The 26,595-nt window shown below is 41.6% G+C and overlaps 1 protein-coding gene across 3 annotated transcripts in view; it reads right to left on the reverse strand.

Annotated features, from left to right (window-relative positions):
• The window catches only part of PLXNA2 (plexin A2), a 389,564-nt gene that overhangs the window by 140,935 nt on the left and 222,034 nt on the right, over window positions 1–26,595 (reverse strand). The window lies entirely within an intron of this gene.

Genomic DNA, 26,595 nt, shown 5'->3' on the forward strand with positions numbered 1-26,595 from the left:
AATGACACCTAAACAAGGAATCCTCATAGGTAAAAGAACGGCGGTATAGAAAAACCAGGAAAGCTATAATGTCATGAGATATATAGATACACACATAGCAAAAAAGAAATATATATGAACATATATTATGTAAGTAACAAAACAATGAAAAGTGCGCAGTTGCACGGTGCACTTTATATTGCTTATTCTGATTGTAAAAAAACTTTTTCAAAAAATTTTTTTTAATTTTTTGTACTGATTATTATGTGGCACAATTGCACGGTGCACTTCTCATTGCTTTGTCAGTTACATAATATATGTTCATATATATTTCTTTTTTTGAATAAAATTATTTTAATTAATACTGTGTCAATGCCTCTATATCCCCGTTCATGTTTGGGGATGTTGTTTAAATTAAATGATAAGTAAAGTGGTAAGAAAGTATATTACTACTTTGGAGTGGTTTGCTGATATATAAAAAATGTAAAAAAATTAGTCCCTCTTTAATGCCAATGCTTTTGGGATATGATGTAACATTTTGTAGTTTTCTCCTAGGTGTCATACAGTTAGACTTTATGGTGGAGCGACCATGGTGGAGTTCAGAAACACCTTATCAAATTGTAAAATGTCACCTATAAAGGGCTATACATAAGCTAAGAAAACAATAGGTTTTTTTTTTTTTTTTTTAAATTACATTAAGCATAATTTTACTAGACTGGGTTATATTGGGAATGTCGGAAGATTTCCAAAGAAATGGTTACAAAGTATCAGGTTGGGAGACTGTTGAAATACAGAGCACATACCGGTACTTACTTCTTCTGTCCACATATTGTAAACATGGAAAAGACCCATTAATAATACACGGAAGGTGGAGTGGATATGTGACTTTTCCCCCCGGTTCCGCTGAGAGATGTGTATGTCGCACCCTGCAGTTGACGGAGAGGAGAGTGAGCGATAGAAGGTGCCGCTCAATCCTGTTACTGACTCCAGGGGAAGTGTAAATTGAAAAGGCTCCAGGGTGAAGGAGCGGAAGAGTAGCTCCGTACAAACCTTCCCCAGCTAATGAAACTGTGCGCACATGGCGCTTCTCCATCTCACTGCTTCAAGCTAATGTATTTCTTGGTCAGCTTATATTTTATTTTCTCATGGAGCAAGCAATGTAAAATGCATAGAAAGGCTGATAACATATAAGTATTTCATAATGGCACAGCAGCGGGAACACGCGCTCTTTCACGATGTGTAATGACATGTTGGGCGAAGATAACAGTAGGAACAGAAGATTCAATCCTGCGATCAGTTTAGCCACTGGACCATTTCACTGCTTTCTCACATTTGTTTTTTACCTTATATTCCAAATGATTATTACAGCTGCTTCTTCCGAATATCAGGTTATAGTAAGTATATACGGTACATCATATACAATATATAATGACTATATTACTCTGTCCACACCTACACCGAAGAAAGATCCCAGATAAGGCCAGTTTTACACAGTCACAAATCACACTACGAGTATGGACTGGCTGTGGGCCTCCTGACCTGAACCCATACAGCCTTATATGCAGCCTCATATATGCCTATTAGGCTGCTCATGCATTATGGTCCGTGACTCAGACAGCAAATTCAACACCCCCATATAACCAACAAAATATATGGGCATGCAGGTCTTTGAAATGTAAATCCATCGACCCTTTCATATCTTCTATCTGTTGCTGCCTTCCTGAGTAGTTAGCATTTTATTTCATATGCAAATAAGACGTTGTGCTTTGGGTGAGACAAAGCCCTTAAGGAACCTCTGCATCCTGAGGTTGTTTCCCTGCCTAGAACTAAGCTAAAGAGGCTAGTGCTAGGTGGAGAAATAACCTTTGGAGGAACTAACTTGTTAAGTGCTCTGTCACACCCAGAACAATTAATACCTAATTTGCATATACATTAAAATGCTAATTTATCAGGAATGCAGCAACAGATAAAATATATATAAAGGTGTCAACTGATTTACATTTCAAAGACCTGCATGACCTGGTTTTTTTTTGGGGGGGTGGTATAGGGGGGAACCTTACTTTACTTTAAGGACCTGTTATGGAGTGCGACCTTTTCTCTTTGCATGGATTCCCAGGATTGACTGTTTCCAGGTCTGGCACCCGAGATTCCCAGCTGTTGGGCTTCTGTATGCCGCACATCATTTGAAGTCACACGGTAACAGCGGTGCCGTCCGCTTTTTATCCTGAGTTTTGTCCTGTTATGGATATATCCACAACCACAGGATGATCACAGTAATTATCAGGCTCTGTATGTGCTAACTTGCAAACGCAGACCACATGGGATCGCGATGATATCACTGCTTTAGCCCTCTACATACAACGCTTAATCTGCTATCAGCAATGGGTCATGACAGCTGATCACTGCAAAGACTGTCAAAATGACTAATGTCATAAAGGATCAATACTGACCCATTGGTAGAGAAATATGCTACAAGTAATTACAAATGTTTCAAGCTTTTATGTAAATAAGAGCGTAGATGTCATTCATCAAATGAATTTGTTTACTGTCGGTGAATGGAAAGGAAACTCCTGAACAAGAAGCGAAACGTGCTTTGGGGCGGCGGGGACTTCAAATGAACAGGTGACCTACTCATGTAAGTATTTCTTTCAGTTTAATTGGGAACATTGTATCCTGCTAATCTACTATGGATAATTGGCTTCACTCTCATTTGAGACTGCGTGAGTTTGTGTCTGAAGTTACCTTGTTCACACTGAAATTATGATTAGTTCATTTTCAATTTGACTTAATAACTTCCGTTTTTATTGGCAATTTATACTCCTTTTGCTTCTTGCTGTTTATTCAATACTCCAGTTTTTTGCCGTTATACCTTGATTTATGGGTGTTTTTCTGTAGTTACTATCTGATTTAAGGACATCAGAACTTTTAAAATGTGAAAATTGAGAAACTTTCAATTCTTTTGTCAAATTTTCAATAAGTCCATACATGTACGCAAATCACATTGACCAAAATTTACCACTTAACATGAAGTACAATATGTCACCAAAAAACAGAATCACTGGGATAATCTGAAGCGTTCCAGAGCTATTAACCCTTAAAGTAACACCGACAACACATATTTTAAAAAAATGTTCAGGTCATTAAGGTCAAAATTGGATCTGTCACTAAAGTGTTACTACACCTACACTACAACACATGTATAATCAATAATTCACACTGGTTTAACCCATCAATATTGTAACGGGAGCACTTCTGTAAGTCCCTGTGGCACCGTGCTCTGGTTTAGCCAATACCATTTTTATGAGGAGTGTTTCTTTAAGGTCCATTGCAAGATTATTGTGAACAAGTATTCCTAGCAACGCTCGTTTCATGATAACCTTACACATCTAAACAGAAGGTAAAAGATCTTTTGTGCTCCACCAAAGCTGATCGTTCTCAGCAGCACATCTGTGTAACCAGAACTTGCGTTGCTGAGAACTATAGCAGTATACGCCACTGACCCGTCAATTCCAGATTGCTCAGTACGCATCAGTAGCCGAGTTGGCCTTTGTAACCAGGTCATTAAACAACCGGTCAACAAGCAAGCAACCCCCAGGTCAGCCCGTGTAAACGGACCTACGTATAACCCAACAGTGTGTTATCTGAAGTTTTATCGGATGGCAATCGATCAAAAGTTATACCATGGGCAAGAGCATGCTGCAAGCGCACCTGATAATAGCAATATGCGCACCCATACAAGTCTATGTACATAGAGAGGCCTAGTAGAAATGTCCCTCAGATCCTCAGAAATGATTGTGACGGTTCGTTGGCGGAGACTCGGTGTTTGTAGAGACACCTAAAAGCCAATCATACACAATCCACGTCGTTACAATGGCTAATCATAATGAGTTTGTCTATAGCACTAATGGTCCGTCAGCATTTGTCTAAGATAACTCTGTAGGGTTTCCTAGAAAAATGCGTGTGATAACACAATATTTCTTACAATGCAGCAATTTCCTAGAAATAACCACGAAATGTAAGAATAGCGGTCTCACAGCGTACAAGAGCTGAAAGCTCCTCCACCTTACCAAGGAATTAACACATTATGACAGTGATGGACGGCTACACCTGATCAATATCTGATAGCGCAGAAACCCCTGTGGTAACAGGAGAAGCCTGTGTTCATGGGGCTGTTTGGTTTACAAGCTGGTTTGAGTTGATCCCTCTGATTAACCCCGGCTGTATAACACGGGACCTATAGAAGGGGCTGCTGGTCACACTCCATTTCCCTGCATTAAGAGCCTTTGTGCAGATTCGCCTGCTCTCCTGCCCACACCCGCCGCCCCGGCTGCCCACATCTCGGTGCTGACACACAGACAGCTCTCGATGTTGGAGGAGAAAATATAGCATCTGTTTCCTTTTTATCTAACCGTGGAAATGAACTCTTGAGAATTGTGAAATGTGCTGTGCTAGGTCTCAATTAGGAAGATGCTCACAATAGCAGCCATTTTTAATCGCCTCAGAAAATAACAGGCTGTAATAAATGTATTTCCCCTGAATGGAATCATGATCCCGCTTTTCACTAATACAAAATGAATGAATATTCACACGCTGTCCGCAAATCAGCAGGTATTACACACCTGACACCTTATATCTGCCACACAAAAAAAGAAGGGTCAATATGGCCGAAATGAGATACACCGTCATGGCGTAAGGAAGAGACAACCACTGTCAGTGCCGGTCACAGCCACGTACGGCCTCCTGCACTGGCTCCTCTTTTCTGATTTTAAAATGCATAAAAAAAAATGAAAAGTGTGTTTATAGGACGATTTGGTGCATTTTAATTTAGTGTCATTTTGTACGTGCCTTTTTTAATAATATTTTTCACGTCATACAAAGATAACTGTGGTGAAGACGGCATAAAACGCCAAGAAGTGTGGTGCTTGGTTATCGTGAGGGGGCCAGCTATATATGGACAAAAGAGAGTTATGGTTTTTCTACGTATTATTGTCGGCAGCACATATGCTGCTCACACCAGGGAAATGCTGCAATGAATATTACGCCACATAAAAGAGTTGATCGGCCAACAAAAAGGCTCATTTGTTGGCTAATTGCTGCCATGTTTTTTCTGTCAGTCATGGGATCATGTAAGAGGGGTACTCCAACCCTATGCACACACAATAAGCCAGACAAGTCTAATGAATTAATGAATACACCTTAAATATATTTTATTAGGACTTAATAGGAGAAGTCGGTAGTCACTGAATTGCCTTGGTACAGCATCATGAAGCCCACCCACCACAAAGGACATGTTATTTTACAGTGTCGGTCGTCTTCTTTCAAACCATGGCAGGCTAAATCCTTTCAAGTCTCTTAGAGATTCCCTTCCGATTTCAGGCAGTAAAATACGCGGCACAGGGACTTGCGATCACTGATTTTACACATAGTTCCACAGCTACGGTTTTCAAAAAAATAATTCTAGAAACTTGTCCTTCAACTGCTGCTTCAAAGGAAACTGTCACCAGGTTTTTGCTATCCCATCTGAGAGTAGCATAGTGTAGAGGCAGAGAACCTGATTCCAGGAATGTATCACTTACTGGGCTACTTGCTATAGTTTTATCTGCTGCAGATCTAGCAGTTCTCTGAATGCTGAGCTCTACGTAACCCCGCCAACATCACTGATTGGCAGCTTTCTGTGTACATTGTGCCTAGGTTTACTAGTCCTCTTGCGATATCCTCCTGCCTATAAAACTACAGCCAGCACCCCAGTAAGTGACACATCACTGTTCTCAGATTAGTTGGCGAAAACTTTTTTGATGGAACCCTTTCATGTTCCAGCTAAGGCTTGGTTCACACCTCCATTAGGAGGCTCCATAAAGAGTTCTATCATTTTTACCGCAACAAATAGCGCAGCATTTTGCACTTGTCTTTCCATTACAATGACTGACACCCTAACCGAACATAAATGGACCCCATTATAGTCAATGGGGTTTATCTAAATTGTGTTTGTCAAGGGAAAGATCTGTTCTAATGATGCTGGTCTTGGTTTTCTGTGTCTTAACGCCCCCAGAACTGTCTTGGGCGTGTGATCTGCCTGGGCTCCAAGTGGGTGGGGAGAGTTCCGGATAATCGTCATTTATACATATCTACCCCATATATCCTGTCTTATAGAATCACCAATAATGATACTACACTTTAATTGGAGGAGTTACTAGGAAAAGTCATCCAAGCGAAATAACTGTGCTAACAAACATACGGCTGAGAGCTGAAGACATTTTCAGGAAGTCATAGAAACGTATTCAGACGGTGCAGTGATCTGGATATGCAGAATAGCATATTCCTCCATTGATGACTGCGGAGCAATCACTTTGCCAGGATAGATATGACCCAGAATTTGCATAGTATCTGAGTGTCATACACAAACCCTCATAGCCTCACAACGTGAGCTCCATTTGTCCTTCCAAATTTACCTATCAGTGTTTGAACAGGATAAGGTGCTTCTATCCGAGCGGCATCCCGCGGAGACAATAAATATGTATAAGCGGATGATAGGCCTCCGAGCTTCCGAAGGTATTGATGGCTCATTTCTATGGAGCAGCTGTGCACTCACAAAGCAAAGTGCTCCAGCTGTTTGAGGTAAGAGACTTGGATGTTCCTATGCTTGGCAGTGGAGGCTGCTGATGAATATTCAGGAGGGAAGAGCGGGGGTCTGGCTGTGTGTTTTGACATTTGACTTGTCACTTTTTCAAAAGGATGCCAGCTCTGAATGTGAGAGAGACTAAACAGGCACAAAATCCCTCTCCGAAACCACACCTCGTGTTTAATGGTGACTTGTGAGGCAGAAAAGCCGAAGAGCTGCCAAATCAGGCATCTGAGCTGGAACGGGGGGACGCAGAAGAGTATTTAGGGGGTGGGCTTCTATTTAGCGTTGACACTCAAAGTGGCCGTAGTGTTACATGTTAGATGACTGTGGGCAGAACCCGCCGATTCCCCCCTACTGAGAAACTGCTTGTCTATGGGGGGCCTGCGGGAATAGCTGTCGGCTGGGAGAGCGTATACCTGGCTTATTTGTCCACTTTAAAGGGGTTGTCCACTACCCTTTGAAATAAAGTTGTCCCCCTTGTAAAAAAAATCCCAACATTTACTCATCTCCGGTGATGTCAATGCTGCGGTTTGTGTGGCATTGTTGTGCCACGTGAGCCCTGTAGCAAATTTTGGGCCGCTGCACCCTCAATTTTCTCAACAAACCTAGGTCAAGCAGCAGGGCTCACGTAGTATTACAATGTCCAGCACACCCTGGCAGACCCAGCGCCAACATCACTGGAATGGTGTGGGGGTGAAAATGTGATTCGTATTTTACAAGAAGGACTACTTTATTATAAAAGGGTGGGCTACACATATAAAGCTAGCCGTGTAAAGTTTACCATGGGAAAATCCAGGTTTTTTTAAGGGTTGTCTGTTTAATAAAAAAGAGGGCACTGAAAAGAAATGTTAGAACATAAGAAAAGTATCACCAACCCTTCGATGGCCCGAAGACTCCAAAGACTTTTTGGTTGGCGCGGTAATGACGGCACAACTACAACACAAATATAACCTTGCCTTGTCCTGCGCTATGTATGATCACCAGGATCGATGACCAAAAGTGAGGGTGAAATGCATGTGTGTGATTACCCAAGTTTGAAGTGTCCTTTAGCTGCAGCAACTTTATTGTGAAAAAGTCCAAACCAACATTCCTGGCAGGGGAAAATGTTCCAGTCGTTCTTCATATGCTGGCTTGTTGTTACACGTCTGCCTTTAGCCATCATTCATAACTATTTTCCTGATCCACTCATGTTTCACAATCTGGCACATTTTTTTTTTAAGAAAGGAAGCGTCAGTCAGCAAAATGACTATTTTTGCATTTTTCTGTAAATGCTTAGAGGAGATGAGGGGGAAATCATACTTCAGTCCTAACAACGGGGAGTGGGAAACCACAATATCCGAATACTGCGGAGTGTACTGAGCCGCCACTGAGCACTTTGATAAACCCTCAGTGGAGCCGCTTGCACCAGCTGAAGTTCAGTGTGCAGACTCCATGGAGACTGCAGCTATGAAGAAGAGACAGCAGATCCTGGTGGGCACAGACTGCTGAAAGGGGCATTCTTGCTCTGAACATCAACTAGTGAACTGATTCAATCTTGTACCTCCCTCCCCTGCCGAATATTAACAGCTGTTTCCTCAGAACCTCAATTATTACTTAAAAGACGCTAAGCCACAATTAAGAAATTGAATTTTCATGGAAGGATAATAATGTGGCGTTTGTAGAAAGTGTGCAGACGCTCTGATTGCCACAAGGTGCATTCCAGTCATTTACATATCAAAAGGGTAACAACGCTAACATAAGAAGTCTTAAAATAGGCGCTCTTTATTTAGTGGGGCCCAAACATCTGCTCATAGTGCCAGCGATGCCTTATGTTCCCAGTGCTCAAAGTCTTCCTTTTACTATCTCTAACTAAAAGCTCCATCTTTTCTTGTACAATCCCTTCCTATGGAAAGGAACTGGTGTGCCGTGCCAAAGGGATACCCCTCATTGTACTGTGACTCCATGAAGGGCACATGCCGCCACCTGTCAGAGTCCAGAACCTAATAAATCTGCTGGTGATTATTTTCTCTTCAGATTTGAATATTACTCCTTCTACCCATTCATCTCACTAAAAAAATGCTTCCACAAATTAACTTTGTCAAGATTTGCTTTCTTTATAAAATGCCAATGTCATAACTGCCCAAGCACATTCTCACCGGTAACGTACAACCCAGGGAGAAAAACGCCTAAGTCTGACAGATCACATGTTAGACGCCCTCTACTCTGACCCTGGTCTGTCCCTACCTGACCGCGGAGGCTGGTACCCTAAGATAATGCCATGGCATCCCTACTCGACGGTGGTTAACCCTGTCCCCAACAGCCCCTAGTATTGATAGAGTATGAATTCTCTATGGAATAAAGGGAAAACACACAAATCTGCTGCAACAAACAAAAACTACAGCTGAATGAGAGAATCCAAAAGACAATATCACCAGACAAACAAAGTTACTCAAAACCGACATAAACAAGTATAATAGAACTAAAACACTAGAAGAAAAGGTGTATCTTCTGACTCTGGGTTGAAAGAGAAGCTGACCACAGATCAAGGGTTTGCATCCAGGCACATAACAGCCACCTACAGGCTTTGCGTAGATAGCTCCAGTGAAGGACTGTGTCTCCATGGTTACAGACTACTGTAAAATCCTGTGTGTAGTCGGATCCCATAGTTGCTCCACTCCAATAGACGACACTTCATGTGAAATGTATTTTCAGACCGTAGCAGAGTGGCCAATAAAATGTTGGCAAATGGGCAGGACAGTCCTAGGTTCAAATCCCTCCACAAAAAAAATGCAACTGATACTATTAATAGTAAACTATTAGCAAAGCCACAAAAGAAGACTAAAGCCTCCAAAAATTTAAATTACCCAGCAGAAAAAAAGGCAGCACTGCTTACCTGCCCAGATCTTAGAACAAATGCACAACAGGGTGCAGCCAGCCTATATAGCAAGATGTTAGCAACACAGGTGCAAAATGCTAAATTAACAGCCACCTATTCCTGGATGGGGCGAATGCTTGGTATACATTTGCACAATGAAGGCCCGCATAGGGCGCTGTTAACTAAGGGTACTGCACAGTGCCTGGTTCACAGCCTAGTAGTCACGCCCCTACTATTCGATTAGATGGGCTGGCCAGCACACTCTCAATGCATCCCAGTGTGACCACCCCTCATACAAGACCAGACATGTCTGGGCTTGGCTGCACCCCAAAAAATACAGTGCACAAAATATACAAAAATAGTGAGGTATTGGTTGATATTTTGGCCAAAATACACAAGCTCCCAATCCGCGTCAAGGGTCCCCACACTTGTTCTAAGATCTGGGCAGGTAAGCAGTGCTGCCTTTTTTTCTGCTGTGTGATACTATTGTAACCAGTTACACATTCATTGGAAAACAGACATACTGGACGATTCTGTGCAATTTCTATCTTAAATCAGCTCTACAAACAGTTCACTTCCTAGCAATTTTTCTTCTCACAAACTGGAAGAAGTATTAGACAGCATTCTGATGACGATATAGCATATACCGATATATTTCTATTAGTCTTTACTAGTAATGTCCCTTTTCCCCCCAATACATTTTTGCTAAATTTGCCTAGAGAATAAAGTTACGGTAACTGAATTCTAAAACGTTCATTATTACAGTTGTTAAACCGGGGCAGCACGGTGGCTCAGTGGTTCGAATCCCACCAAGGACAACATCTGCAAGGAGTTTGTATGTTCTCCCCGCGTTTGCGTGGGTTTCCTCCGGGTACTCCGGTTTCCTCCCACATTCTAAAGACATACTGATAGGGAATTTAGATTGTGAGCCCCATCGGGGACAGTGATGATAATATGTGCAAATTGTAAAGCGCTGCGGAATATGATAGCGCTATATAAAAATAAAGATTATTATCATTATTATTTAAACCTGCAAAACTGCTCTGTATTATTGTACTTTCTAATATAGAAAAGAGCAAGGTTGACAATATGTATGCCAAAATCCTCAGAGTTTATTACAATGTATGAAAGTGTAATAAGAAAATATAACATATATCTGCTGTGCTATCTCTTCTTGTAAACGCCATGTAATAACTCCCAATAATGGCCACGTGTGCAAATTACAAAAAGGGCAAAATGCAAAAAAACTGCTCAGTAGTGACATAGAAATAATAAACATACACAGCAGTATTACAAAGTACCATAACTACTGTATGTACCACGGATATACTGTTTCTTTCTGAAGCTGGGATCACTAGAGTTCTCACCCTGCCACCAGCCAAAATCAAACCTAAATGAACAGACCTTCCAGCAAAATTGGCCCAGTGTCTGTGTCTGGGGAGAGCGGATTAGACGGTAACCCATATTACAGCCTTCTCCGCTTGCGGAGTATGGCTATGCTTCCCGCCTGCTCCATACTCTCTAGCGTGCTTATGGTATAAATGAGTTCTTGGGACACTGATCCCAGCACGAAGACCAGAAATGGTCCATGTGTGGTGCCCCATTAGCTATTTTGATAGGATGTCTCTGAGTACCAAGCAATTTTCATATCACAGCAACTCTATTAAATGGGCATGAAATGCTGCAGGACATGGCAAGCTGTCAGGCCTCTGGCCATACGACAGTGTGATTAAAGTTATTTTTGGCAATGTCAAGGCCCGTCACCCTTCTCTCCATAGTCATTCTGAACTCACTTCCCTGAACTGAATCTAAGATTTGGCATCTGTAGGCAGGTGACCCTTCAGGTCTGCCAGCTCCCAGCAGCAAGACTTCCAATTTCCAGCCATCCATAATAACTGGACCTCTCGGAGCAGCCAGTAATGAACAAGGGCCGATCCATTCATTACAGAGGAATAGTGAGGTTGGATGCTATCCTTAATGAATCAATAAAGCAGCTGTAAATGATTATTGAAGCTATAAGGACAAATGGATTTGCTTTAAAAAGCTGAAAGAAGAAAATGGTTGTGATGGGAGCAGGAAAAGGTGTGGGCTTAGTTGGCAAACGGGTTAAATCATACAAAACTATAAGTGCCCATATAAAACAAGCTGATAATCAGGACAAAAGCTTATAGGAAAGCTCATTCCTAACTATGGGATCATCTAAGGCAGGGATGTCAAACTCAAATACACAGAGGGACAAAATTAAAAACTTGGATATAGTCGCGGGCCAAACCTGATATTTCTAAAAAAAAAAAAAAAATTGTCTACAATGTTTCTTCTTTTCATATGGAAACAAATTTAAAGGGATTGTGCCATGAACAAAGTACATTTTATTAATAGATTTTAGAATAAAATTAGCACATAATCACAAATGGGGAATACTGGAATAATATAATATATGATTTAAGAGCAGTAAAAAGCACATGGCCCAATTACCTAATTTAAATATGTAATAACAAAGGATAAACAACTTTAAAATAATAAATACCGCAAAACAGATAATAAAGTATGATGCCAATAAAAGTGCCCCAAAACACAGTATGATATCCCCACAGTAAATTCCTCCAAAGTCCCCTCCACATTCAAGGACCCTACTGTACTCCCCAGCAAAGTATGATGACCCATCACAGTACGATACCCCAACTGTGATCCCTTTACAGACCTCCACACAGTATAATGGGCCCCACATAGTCCTGCATACAGAATAATGCGCAGCACATAGTCCTCCATACAGAATAATGGGCCCAACATAGTCCTCCATACTGAATAATGGGCCCTATATAGTTATCCATACAGTACAATAGGCTACACATAGTCCTCCATACAGAATAATGGGCCCCACATAGTTATCCATATAGACTAATGGGTCCCACATAGTCCTACATACAGTTTAATTGGCCCCACATAATCCTCCATACAGTATAATGGTCCTAAAATAGTGCTCCATAAAGTATTATGGTCCCACATAGTCATCCATACAGTATAATGGCCCCACATTGTCCCTGGCATCAAGGGCCAAATATAATCACCCTGAGGGCCAGATTTGGCATGCAAGCCAGATTTTGACATGTGTGGCCTCTTTCACACTTCAGTCTTTTTACATCAGTCAAAATCCGTTTAAGTGTTTAAAAAACGGATCTGTTGCAGATTGCAAAAAAACTTATGCAACGAATCCGTTTTTGTGATGGATTCCTCGCAGCAGCTAGTGTATGAAATTTAAGGGAACAGAACTCTGGAGAGGAGAGAGAGAGAGAGAGAGAGAGAGAGAGAGAAATTAAATGAATGAAAATAGAGAGAAAGAAAAATTAAATGAATGAAAAATTCTTCCGGGCATGCTCAGTTTAACCCCTTAAGCCCCAAGGGTGGTTTGCACGTTCATGACCGGGCCAATTTTTACAATTCTGACCACTGTCCCTTTATGAGGTTATAACTCTGAAATGCTTCCATGGATCCCGGTGATTCTGACATTGTTTTCTCGTGACAAATTGTACTTCATGTTAGTAGTAAAATTTAATTCATATAACTTGCGTTTATTTGCGAAAAAAATGGAAATTTGGCGAAAATTTCGAAAATTTCGCAATTTTCCAAATTTGAATTTTTATGCCCTTAAATCACAGAGATACAGCACACAAAAAACTTAATAAACAACATTTCCCACATGTTTACTTTACATCAGCACAATTTTGGAACCAAAATTTTTTTTTGTTAGGAAGTTATAAGGGTTAAAAATTGACCAGCGATTTCTCATTTTTGCAACGCCATTTTATATTAACGGACTACATCACATTTGAAGCCACTTTGAGGGGTCTATATGATAGAAAATACCCAAAAGTGACACCATTCTAAAAACTGCACCCCTTAAGGTGCTCAAAACCACATTCAAGAAGTTTATTAACCCTTTAGGTGCGTCACAGGAATTTTTTGAATATTTAAAAAAAATTAACATTTAACTTTTTTTTCACAAAAAAAATACTTCAGGTTCAATTTTTTTTATTTTACTAAGGGTAAAAGGAGAAATTGGACTGCAAAAGTTAGTGTGCAATTTGTCCTGAGTATGCTGATACCTGATATGTCGGGGGGAACCACTGTTTCAGCGCATGGCAGACCTCAGAAGTGAAGGAGTGCCGTTTGACTTTTTCAATGCAAAATTGGCTGGAATTCAGATCGGACGCCATGTCACGTTTGAAGAGCCCCTGATGTACCTAAACAGTGGAAACCCCCCACAAGTGACCCCATTTTGGAAACTAGACCCCCCAAGGAACTTATCTAGATATGTGGTGAGAACTTTGAACCCACAAGGGCTTCACAGAAGTTTATAACGTACAGCGGTACAATTAAAAAATCATATTTTTTCCAAAAAAATGATCTTTTCACCCTCAATTCTTATTTTTCCAAGGGTAACAGGACCCTAAAAGATATTGTGCAATTTGTCCTGAGTACGCTCATACCCCATATGTGTGTGTAAATGACTATTTGGGTGCATGGCAGAGCTCGGAAGGGAAGCAGGGCCATTTGACGTTTTTGGCTGCAATTGAGATCGGACACCATGTCGCGATTGGAAAACCCCTGATGTACCAAAACAGTGGAAAACCCCCACAAATGACACCATTTTGGAAACTAGACCCCCCAAGGAACTTATCTAGATGTGTGGTGAGAACTTTGAACCCCCAAGGGCTTCACACAAGTATATAACATACAGCCGTACAATTAAAAAATCATATTTTTTCCACAAAAATGATCTTTTCACCCTCAATTCTTATATTTCTAAGGGTAACAGGACCCTAAAAGATATTGTGCAATTTGTCCTGAGTGCGCTGATACCCCACACGTGGGGGTAAACCACTATTTGGGCGCATGGCAGAGCTCGGAAGGGAAGCAGCGCCATTTGACGTTTTTTGGCTGGAATTGAGATCGGACACCATGTCACGTTTGGAAAGCTCCTGATGTACCAAAACAGTAGAAACCCCCCACAAATGACACCATTTTGGAAACTAGACCCCCCAAGGAACTTATCTAGATGTGTGGTGAGCACTTTGAACCCCCCAGTGCTTCACAGAAGTTTATAACGCCCGGGCGTGAAAATAAAAAGATCGTATTTTTTCCACAAACATGATCTTTTAGTCACCAATTTTTTTATTTTCCCAAGGGTACATTGAGAAATTGGACCCCAAAAGTTGTTGTCCAATTTGTCCTGAGTACGCTGATACCTCATATGTGGGAGAAAACTACTGTATGGGCATACGTCGGGGCTCGGAAGGGAAGTAGTGACGTTTTGGAATGTAGACTTTGATGGAATGGTCTGCAGTTGTCATGTTGCCTTTGGAGAGCCCCTAATGTACCTAAACAGTGGAAACCCCCCACAAATGACCCCATTTTGGAAACTAGACCCCCTAAGGAACCTATCTAGATGCATGGTGAGCACTTTGAACCCCCAAGGGCTTCACAGAAGTTTATAATGTCCAGGCATGAAAATAAAAAAATCGTATTTTTTCCACAAACATGATCAATTAGTCTCCAATTTTTTTATTTTCCCAAGGGTAACAGGAGAAATTGGACCCCAAAAGTTGTTGTTCAATTTGTCCTGAGTATGCTGATACCTCATATGTGGGAGAAAACTACTGTATGGGCATACGTCGGGGCTCGGAAGGGAAGTAGTGACGTTTTGGAATGCAGACTTTGATGGATTGGTCTGCGGGTGTCATGTGCGTTTGGAGAGCCCCTGATGTACCTAAACTATTGAAACTATTGACCCCATTTTGGAAACTAGACACCCCACGGAACTTATCTAGATGTGTGGTGAGCACTTTGAACCCCCAAGTGCTTCACAGAAGTTTATAACGCCTAGGCGTGAAATTAAAAGTCATTTTTTTCCACAAAAATGATATTTTTGCCCCCAATTTTTTATTTTCCTAAGGGTAACAGGAGAAATTGGACCCCAAAAGTTGTTTTGCAATTTGTCCTGAGTATGCTGATACCCTATATGTGGGGGTAAAACACTGTTTGGGCGCATGGCAGAGCTTGGAAGGGAAGGAGCACCATTTGACTTTTTCAACGCAGAATTGGCTGGAATTGAGATCAGACGCCATGTTGCATTTGGAGAGCCCCTGATGTGCCCAAACAGTGGAAACCCCCCCAATTCTAACTCCAACCCTAACCCCAACACACCCCTAATCCTAATCTCAGCCCTAACCCTAGCCCTAGCCCTAATGGGAAAATGGAAATAAATACATTTTCTTTTCATTTTATTATTTTTCCCTAACTAAGGGGGTGATAACGGGGGGTTTGATTTATTATTCATGGCGGTTTTTATGTTTGGCAGCTGTCGCACGCTAAAAGACGCTTTTTATTGTAAAACTAGTTTTTACTTCACCACATATTGAGAGCTATAATTTTTCCGTATTTTGACCCACTGAGTCATGTGATGTCTTATTTTTTGCGGGACGAGTTGACGTTTTTATTGGTACCATTTTCGGGCACGTGACATTTTTTATCGCTTTTTATTCTGATTTTTGGGACGCAGAATGAACAAAAACCAGCGTTTCATGAATTTCTTTTGGGGGGGGTGCGTTTAAACCGTTCCGCGTGCGGTAAAATTGATAAAGTGGTTTTATTCTTCGGGTCAGTACGGTTACAGCGATACCTCATTTAGGTCTTTTTTTCTGTTTTGTCGGTTTTATGCAATGAAAACTATTTTATATAAAAAATAATTATTTTTGCATCGCTTTATTCTGCAAGCTATAACTTTTTTATTTTTTTGCGGATGACGCTGCATGGCGGCTCGTTTTTTGCGGGACAAGCTGATGTTTTCAGCAATACCATGGATATTTATATGCGTCTTTTTGATCGCGCGTTATTGCACTTTTTGTTCGGTGGTATGATAATAAATCTATTTTTTGCTTCGTTTTTTATTTTTATTTTTTAAGGGGTTCGTTAAAGGGGTTAACTAATGGGACAGTTTTATAGGGCGGGTCGTTACGGACACGGCAATACCAAATATGTGTACTTTTATTGTTTTATTTTTTATTTTCAAAAAATGAATTTATTGGGGAATATTTTTTTTTTTCTTTACTAATTTATTTAGCGATTTTTTTAAAAATTATTTTTACACTTTTTTTTTTAACTTTATTACATTGTCCCAGGTGGGACATCACTGTCCTGTGACAGATCGCTGATCTGTCACATCACAGATCACTGTGACAGATCAGCGATCTGTCACAGGCACTGCTGCAGACTTCCTCATGCCTGCGCTTTCCAGGCAGTGAGGAAGTCAGCTCCCTACAGGCCCCCGAAGGTCCCCGTCGCCATCTTGGACCCGGAGGCCTGTAGGGAAAGAGCCCAACGCAGCAGCGCTGCACATTGCGCTGCCGTGGGGGGCTCAGGGAAGCACGGAGGGAGCTCCCTCCCTGCCGATGCTTCCCTTTAACCCCCTGTACACCGCGATCGTGTTTGATCGCGGTGTACAAGGGGTTAACGTGTCGGGGGCGGTCCATAACCGCCCCTGACACATTGTGCCGGATGTCAGCTGTGATAATCAGCTGACACCCGGCCGCGATCTGCGGCGCTCACCACGTGAGCGCCGCTGATCGCTATGACATACTATTCCGTCCCTGGGAATTAAGTCCCAGGGCACATGGACGGGATATTACGTCTGATGGGAGAAAGGGGTTAAAAAAACAGATTCCGTCACTGGATTCCGTCATGTGACGGACGGCAACGGATCCGTTGCCCATAGGCGTCCATTCTAGCAGACGATGGACGGCGACAGATCCGTCAACGTCCGTCTTTTCGACGCAGACAAAAAACGTTACTATGTCCGTTGTAGCCAGACGACGGACGCTGAAATTCCAACGGATCCGTCAAATGACGGATGAAACGGACGGCCATCCGTCGCTAATGCAAGTCTATGAGAAAAAATCGGATTCCGCTAAAAAAAAAGACGGATCCGTTTTTTTTTCAAAAAAGGGTGGATTTCGACTGACGTCAAAAGACTGAAGTGTGAAAGAGGCCTAAGGCCTCAATCAGATGTTCAGTTTTCACGTGCATGTTCTACAAGTAGTTTTCAAGGGTAGAACCATTTCTAACCTATTACAATCTATGGGGCTGTTCACATGTTCATATTTTGCTGTGGGCCACGTGTCGCAAAAAAATCTTGTAGAATTGTCGCTTTTTTTTATTAGCATCATGGCTGAAAATCACCCATACAAGACATCAGTGTACTATCTGTGTGCTGTCCATGATTAACATCGTAATGGACAGGAGAGGGTTTGTTATTTATTTATTATTTTCCATATAAGAAAATCACTGATGAAACACTAATGGTAAAAAGTAACCATTCCTGCTGATGTGAAAAATCAGACGCCTGAATGAAGCCTATACAGGCTAGAAAACACCCATGAACGCGCCGGTTTGTGAAGTGAGATGATTTTTAAAAATCATCATTATCGGCAGCACATCATCCTGCTTAACTAGGTGATGTGCTGCTGATAACATGATATTCTGTGATCACTCTGTGTGCAAAGAAGTGTGGTCAGTGAATCGAAACGGGCCTTTAAACAACGGCTCATCAGCTTCTATGTAGTCGATCAGAAGTCGTCTTATGCCTCTTTCACACTTCCACTTTTGACCATCAGTCAAAATCTGCCGTTTTTGCAAAAAAACGGATCCGCCATTTTTTTGGCGGATCCGTTTTTTCCCCCATTAATTTGCATTACTGGCGGATCTTGACGGATGGCCATCCGTTGGATCCATTTTTTTGCGGATCCGTCAATTTTTTTGCGTCCGCCGAGATGCCTGGACGGACCATGCAACGTCTCTCTCTCTCTCCTTCCTGCTTCCCGGGCAGCGGTTCCTTTAAAATTCTTCATTCGGCGGATCCGTCAGAAAAACGGTCCGGTGGCATCCGTTCACATCAGTTAGCAACGGATCCGCTTTCCGCCATTTTGGCGGATTTTAACTGACACAAAAAAACTGATGTGTGAAACAGGCCTTATGGCCGTGACCGTTTCATGCAAACCTGGCATAAGAGCTCTGTCCTATTATTCTGCACTGTAGGGCATGCACATGGGAATCTGTCACCTTACACTACAGAGGCTGAATGGGGAACTTAATAAGTGAGGCTTAGTAAAATTAATGAAGTGGTTAGTTCAAAGGAAATCTTTTACATGGGCCAATGATCAGCAGACAGACCTGTATATGAATGGTCGCACATTAAAATCATTGTTTTTTCACAAGAACCCAGTGTAAACAGCGATGGCACTGTATGTGAATGAATGATCACACTAAAGATCGCATGGTCACATATAATGTAGAGGCCTGCTCCATGGAAAGGAGTACTGACCAACTTATAGTGTCAGGGGGTGCTCGTTCTGGGCACAAAACAAGTCAGTGTAACAAGACCCAGGTGATCTAGTGCCACCTATAGGAAGCAGCAATCCTAAATGTCAATGTCGACCCTTTAACAAGCTTTGTCACATGACTTAGGATTAAAGCCAAAACCAGATCTCGATTTGCAGACACTGTTTCGGGCTGCTGCCCTTCTTCAGTGCAAAGTGTGATATTTGGTTTGGCTAGGTGAGAGGCATCTAACTGGGATAGGCAGCACTAGCGTTCTAGTCCTCTTCCTGTCTGAAGAGACAATTTGCATATTTCCCAGAGGAGCGGCTGTCACTCTGCAAGGAGAAACGTCATGTAACAAAAAGACATGCCCAGTTTTCTCCTTTAAAGCTGAATTCCATAATTCCGGATGCTTGTAGCTACCTTTTCCATTCAGAATTATTTTTGAGTTGAATGGTGACTGTTTAAATCCACATTTGGTAAGGTTCCCCATGAACCACAATCATCTAGATCTGTATCTCCTGAGGACAACGTTACCACACATCAAGAGCAGGTCCTGCAGACCTCTGTACATTTCAGCAAAAACACCGCTGCAGACCTCATTAGTCTGCCACCCCAAAACCAAATTTTAACTATTCAAACTGTTGTAAAAGAGGACTAAGCCGTTATAAAACTCATTCCTGCAGTATAGATATATCTTCTTCAGTTGTACAGAAAACGGTTTAATTGAATATGCAAATGAGGGCTCCTTTGTGTACCCTTGGTGTGGCCAAGGGCTCAGAGCACCATCCCGTCCCCTCAGTCAACATGGCACACACGTCCCTTTAGCTTGATTGAAAAATATCACTTGTCCAGAGCAAGCAATGTCTGAATTGAATCCCCAGGCCTGCACGTCCGCACTGAAACTGCAGAAGCCCAGTGACCGCACACACAGTGTCTGTGCGGGCATACACTCATCCTCTCTCCAGTTTGCGGCACCTACTCACTGCACGCAGGATCACACAGCGGCCCCCCACAACTGTTTGGTCCTGTGTGCAGAGGGTAGACTCCGCAGACACAGGAAAGAGGGATGTGAGTGCATCCGGACTGAGAGTGTGAGTGCGCACCAGTTTAGCTCCTGCAATATAAGTGCAAATATAACTGGGCAAGGGGGCGCCTCCAATCAAGCTAAGGAGAGGAGTGCAGTTTGCTGAGTCAGGTCTCGAAACGGTGTTCTTAACCCTTAACCATGCTTAAGGTGCACAGAGTAATCGTCATTTGAATATGTAAAAAAAATGTTTTTTACAATTAAATAAGGAAATACTGCAGGTATGAGTTTTATAGGGACTTACAGGACTGTATAAGTGGTTTAAATTGAATTTTGGGGTTACAGATTCCCTTTAAATCAAGTCAACCTTTAAAACTGGATGAATACGATACTCATTTTTTGATCTTATTGTTGCAGAATTAATAATTACATTGTCTATTGCCTCTAGATGGCCACCATTAGACCATCCTTCTGTTTCTGCGGCTTCTTCCATGGTCGCAGTTCCATGCTCCAGCCGCTAGATACTAGAGAACGAGCCCTATAGGGATGTAAGGCAGATTTCGTTCTGTGCCTGCATTAATACAGCAAAGAGGCCCACCCTATCCCTTTTTCCATTTCACCCTTGGCTGGATCATTTTCTGCCTCTAGTGCCGCTGCTAATTCAAACTAATTAAAGTATAAAATAGAATAATTTGTGCGTCTCTGTAACTCTCCTGCATACACCCTGAGTTATGTCTCTGTGTTAGCGCTCAGTGTGAGCAATCCCCTTTCTGATCAGCTCACTAACCGTGGAACTCATTTACTACAGAGTGGTGCTGCTTCGAAAAGACTCTGCAATAATGAAGAGGCGAGAGGAGGAAAAAAAAGAAAAGAAAAGACGAATACTAGGCGTTTCTGCTCGGATTTCAAATTTCACACTTCACCACATCCAAAAATGGGCATCGTGAAATTTTTCATTTTTCTTTTCATCTAATTATCCAGCGTTGGTTAAATGGATTTTTTTTCTTCCTGTACAGAAATGTAAAGAGCAAAACTGAAGAACAGTAGGAAAGCGGCAAAAAGGTTGGGGCATCTGTCTCTGTAAAGCATATACACTGGGGAGTTTACCATAAACCACAAGCGCATGGTGGAGCTCGCCACAAACCACAGCGTCTGTTCTAACGGAGGATCTAGTTTCCTATTCACAGAGGAAAAGTAATGTCATTTACTCCAATGAAGTTTACTTAGTCAGATAGCAAAGTACTGCAAATGTGCTCCACTGATTACAAATGCGTGCACACTGGATTGTGCTCATGCTCTGGGGCACACATTAAGACACCAAGATGAAAAGATGGACCGTCACATTTGTGACACAAGTACTATATCAAATACTAGTTGGAGATTTATGGCCTAAATACATCTATAGTAGATGTATCATGCTTAAAAGGAACCTGTCATCAGGTCATCCTATGCTAAACTGCTGCCCCAAGGTTCTACTTGTGTCTCTATTTCATCCCTACGGTCCAGGATACCTAAAGCAAAGTCATAGGTCAGAGCTGTCCCTGCTTTCCGCAAAACAGCACTGAGTTGCTCAACTGGTGGGCCAAGACCACCCTATGCGCCTCTTGTAATTCTTACAGTCCCTTGCCTCTGATTGATTTAGGACATTCCCTATGTCAGCCATACCGAGCTGTCTTGTTTTAGTGCTATGTCCATGCGCATGTACATAGGACACTAAATGTCATTGTTCTGAGTACAGAAGTGTTAAATGCGCATGCGCCAGGTCCAGATTCGTCTACAGCACAGGAATGTTGTGTGGATGACTAAGGGCACATACAAAAGGGGACATGCTGTCAGTATCCCAAGAGCTCCTGAGAATGGTCCTGTAATCTGCGACACTCAGAATGAAGGGTTGCAGGAGTGAATTTAAGGCACCATAAGAAAGCTCCTTGTAGTGCACACAACCTAGTGATAGCGACTGACGAAGAGAAGACCTAATGAAAGGTATATTTTAAAGAGAACTACTCATGTTCTGATGCCCTGATAGAAATATAGAAGTGAGTGCCATTACATCTATTATATACCCTCCACACAAAGAGCCAAACAGTGAGGATGAAAAATAATCACTTCCTGGATCTATAGAGTCACATGGTATATCACATGATCTGCTCCACCAGTCAACAGCTCTGATGAGAGTCATGTGATGCTGTCTGTCACTCCTTTTTCTGTCTGGTATTTTCACAGGAAATAACCTATCTGAAGCTAAGAAAGTAGCAACAACAAATCAGCTTCAATTAAAACATAACATACCAAAAAGAGACAAAAACTGTAGAGTCAAAACAGCTATAAAAACTTATGTAAAAAACACAGTCAAATAGCATGTATAAAAAAATCCAAATACTGCAGAAAATCTGCAACATTAAGAACTCACCAAATCCTCATCGTGTACACATATCCTTACTTAGAATAAGAAATTAGCAGAGTATTTCCTGCTATTTGTATGGCCATTACATCTCGAGCACCGGAAGGGTCAGGAGACGTCATTGTGATTACCAGATTTGCCTATTTCTACGGTTCACCAACTGAAAGGGCGAATTTTAACTGTTATAGGGTTAAAGGATTTGGCTACTTTGTTGCAGAGTCCATAGGTGACGTATGGCACAGGTGGGATAATGATACAGACTGTAAAAGGAAGCCGCTGACCTAATTAAGTAGCTGTCAAATGAAGAACAGTGTCCATTAACAATGCGCAGAGAAGGTAGCAATTAGGCAGAATGCTCCTTTTTTTTGGACTGGTGTGAGGGGAGGGGGAACAATTAGTGGTAATTAAGAATTTTACTTGTCAGGTATAGTAGCTTGGCTAATTATCACAAAACTCTTGGCTGAGAGCACATAGGAGGAGATTTTTAAGAAGCCTATTTCATATCAAAATGTCAAAATTAGGATCTTGATTTTATTTAAAGAAACAGTGTAACAGTGCAAAAAAAAAAAAAAGATAGAAGTTACAGAAAATTGGTTACATGCTTACTTTTATTTAGCCCTGCATTATAACTAAAGAAACCAGGATTGGGTGACATGGCTATTACACACTGAGTAGGTAAGAGTCCCTCCTTTTGTCAGTGAGCAGGTGCAATGGGTGAGGGAGAGGCCAAACGCCACAGTAGATTTTGGCTGCAAACTCTCATACAGCGGCACAACCTTGTGGCCATCATTAATAAATAGCTTTTACATCTGCACGTTGGCGCCGTTTTGTCCAGATCGCGGCAGTGATGCAGCCGCAATATATGACCACAGCCTCACAACTCCACCTGTCGGGAAGGTGTTTTCAGTGCACAGAGCATAGAGGGAACCAAGCCTTATGATGGACATTACAAGCCTAAGGGACGAGTCAGAAGGCCAAATAACTCAGAAAAGGATGGCAACGCAATGCTCAGACTGGCCGGCGGCCCTCCTGACCCAAGCGTGACAGCTGCATAGAAATACATGCCGTCACGCTCCTGTAGGGAGAGCCTACGGCCAGTCTGAGTATTACGTTGCGATCCTTGTCCCGAGTTATATACCCATCAGACTTTTCCCTTACCAATAAAACTGTCTCTACTTCCCAAACAATATGCATTCAGCTCTCAATTTTCAAACTCCACTCCAAAAATATAAAAAGAATCAGTATCAAAATGACTTTTTCACGACTACAGTTCAGCAATGCTAAAGGGGGCTCAGAGGGAGCCGTGCCATCCAAGCTCCGGTGCCTGAGGAGGACAAAAATAGGAATATCGAAAGATTATAAAAAATAGCACTTTTTTAAGCCATCTTGGACAGTTACTAACATAATCATTGTGGATCTCAGTGTAGATCTATGGAAATTCACATCCCCAGCATTGCCTATTCGTTACAACCAGGGCTGTGGACTCAATAAGCCAAACTTCCAACTCGTCTGCTACTTTTTATTTTTTAATTGAAAAACAAACATGTTTGGTAGTGAATTCACTGGTTCATGGGCAAATAATAACTTTAGATTGACAAACCTAAAATATATCTATATCGTTAACATTTCTAAACTTTTCTACATTTTTGTGAAAAGTAATTATCTATATAATATTAATTTTATCATTTTTTTTTTAAAGTTGGTGTCAAGAGTCGGCACAGTGGAAATGACTCCAACTCTAGCCACAACTAACTCCAACTCTGAGTCCTTGGCTCATATTACGTAGCGAGAGATGGTGTTTTTCAGGTATTGACTTAAAAAGAGAAAAATAAAAATCCAATGAAGTCTACAAAGAAAATGTATTTTGCCTAGAAAATTCACCGAAACCCAGAGCTCCTGGATGTACCGTAAGCTGCAGGTGATTATCACACTTAGGCCACTTTCGGACGAAGGAATTAAACTGTCTGTATGCAAAACTGATAGCAGACAGGCAGCACACTGACCAATGTGAGTCTATGTGGTACTACACATGAATATTTTTACAAGCGGGAAATTTATTTATTAAATTGTTTGCATACAGATTGCAAATGGATGTAGACAATGGAATCATGGATGGCATATGGATGACAACACGGAAAGGAAATCGTCTGAACGAGGCCTTTTGTGATCATGAGAGGCCGCAGTTTGGTACTGCGTGCAATGCTCTCCTATGGCGTTGCATGAAATACCGTAATACGTGTACACGTGACTGTGATATCACACTCACAAAAAATATTGAATTCTTCCTGATTAACAGAAATCACATGTAATTTTCCGTGTTAGAATGTATTCAACATCACAATACAATTTAATAGTAAGTGCACTTCTTGCAGTGTTTTGCTGGGTGTATCCTAATAAAGCGAGTTATTTCTAGCTGGTAGGAAAAGGCATAGCTCCCATGCTTGGCTGTATCTGATAGTAATAACTCTGCTGTGCAACATCTCATCTCACTTTGTCGCATTAATCTCAGATATTGCAAATTCCTGAATCAGTCACAGTGGACTGATGTGCGCTCCTTCCTAAATGCCCAGTTAGCTGCACTGGTCTTTCATTATCAGACTGCCAGCAGCCTAAATCGCTTCCCGAAATTTGCATGAAATCTGAATTCTACAAGGCTGCTATCCAAACAGAACAAACTCTTGGCCGCTCTAATCTTTACATGGAGAAGTCAATTTGCAAGAGAAAAATGTGCATTAATGTCTCCCGCAGCGAGCAGGAGAAAGGATTAAACATCTCTCGCTTTAATTCTGAATTATCATAAACCCGACACAAACAATTACGAGGTGTGGAGAAAAGGCTTCCGTGTTTCGGATATGAGGTGGCTCAAGCCGACACCTTGGAAAATGTGATTTGGACAAATTACGCAGACCTACAGCTACTCATTTCTCTATCCCCCTCGCTGCTGTACATCAGATTTGCTGCTGGAATCCTTTCGGGTGGCGGATACAAATATATAATCGATGATTCTGAGCATAATTAATGCTGCATTTTAATATTTCATAGTAACCGCCAGAGAATGCCGGTCTCCAAGACAGAAAATGGGTAATGTCAAGTGAGGCAGTAATATTCAGGATGAATTGTTGTATGCTCTAACAATGTACAGGCATCACCAGGATGTGCGGCAGGAAGTCTGGAATACATTACTGACGAACCGGTTCTGGGAGCCACCATGTCACTGCTGCTGTCATATGTTTATCACATCCTACATCCACTCCAAACGCCTGACCCAACCGAAAAGCGTCCCGCATTATAAGCCTCCCAAAGACCTGCTTGTCTATGAGAATGATCATTAGGTCTGGGGTGCACAACCTGCGCGCGGAGGCCACATGTGGTACGCTATTACCTTCTGTGCGCCCACAAAACATCTGCTCACAGACATACTTACCTGTATATAGATTCCATAACAAAGAAAAGAGGGATTGCACACAGTTATTTTGGTGCCCCCTCTACATTTTTTGGACAACGAGGTCCCTTGACATCTTTTCATTACTCCCTAAAGATATATATGATTTATAAAGGCAATCTATGCTTGTGACTCTATACATTGTAGTATGGCATTAAAGGGGTGTTCCCATCTCCAAGATTCTATCCCAACATGAAGTAGGTGTAATAATAGTAATATTAGCAAATACCTCCAATTAGAAATGTAGTATAGTTTTTCTGATTTGCTATGTACCTATGTTACGACCACCACCAACTAGCTGTCACTGTATATGTGGTCGTAAATATGGATCCCTAAGGTCCTGCAATGCCTGCACATGAGATAATAGACATAGTAAATTAGAAAAACTATACTACATTTCTAATTGGAGATATTTTCTAATATTATTACACCTACTATATATTGGGATAGGATCTTGGAGATGGGAATAACCCTTTAAGTTTCCAATGGGTAGAGCCACATTCAAGAGCTAACTAGAGGTACAGGGGGCCTCAATTATTCCCATAGGCGCTGGTTCCGCTTTATAGCCCACTTATTATCTAACATGCATAATTTTGATATGCCAGAAATGTCTCAGATGGTAATAGCCCTATAAATTTTATTTCGGCCCTTGCGAATAATTTATGGCAATGTGACTATCAGGCTAGAAAAGGTTGTGCCCCGTCCATTAGATGAAAGGCGTTGTACAAGAACAGAATGATTAAATAGTGATACACCTGCCTCCGTCACTTCAATGGCACCAAGCTGCAGTACTACAAACCGTGGATGCTATATATTCATAGTATTAAAAAATATACAGAGAAAAAAGTGGTAAGCTATCAACCACAATCAACTAGCAATCCAACATGGCTGCTGAATT

Source organism: Dendrobates tinctorius, unplaced genomic scaffold (assembly GCF_039654945.1).
Source record: "Dendrobates tinctorius isolate UK_male_01 unplaced genomic scaffold, ASM3965494v1 ptg000098l, whole genome shotgun sequence".
Lineage (NCBI taxonomy): Eukaryota > Metazoa > Chordata > Amphibia > Anura > Dendrobatidae > Dendrobates > Dendrobates tinctorius.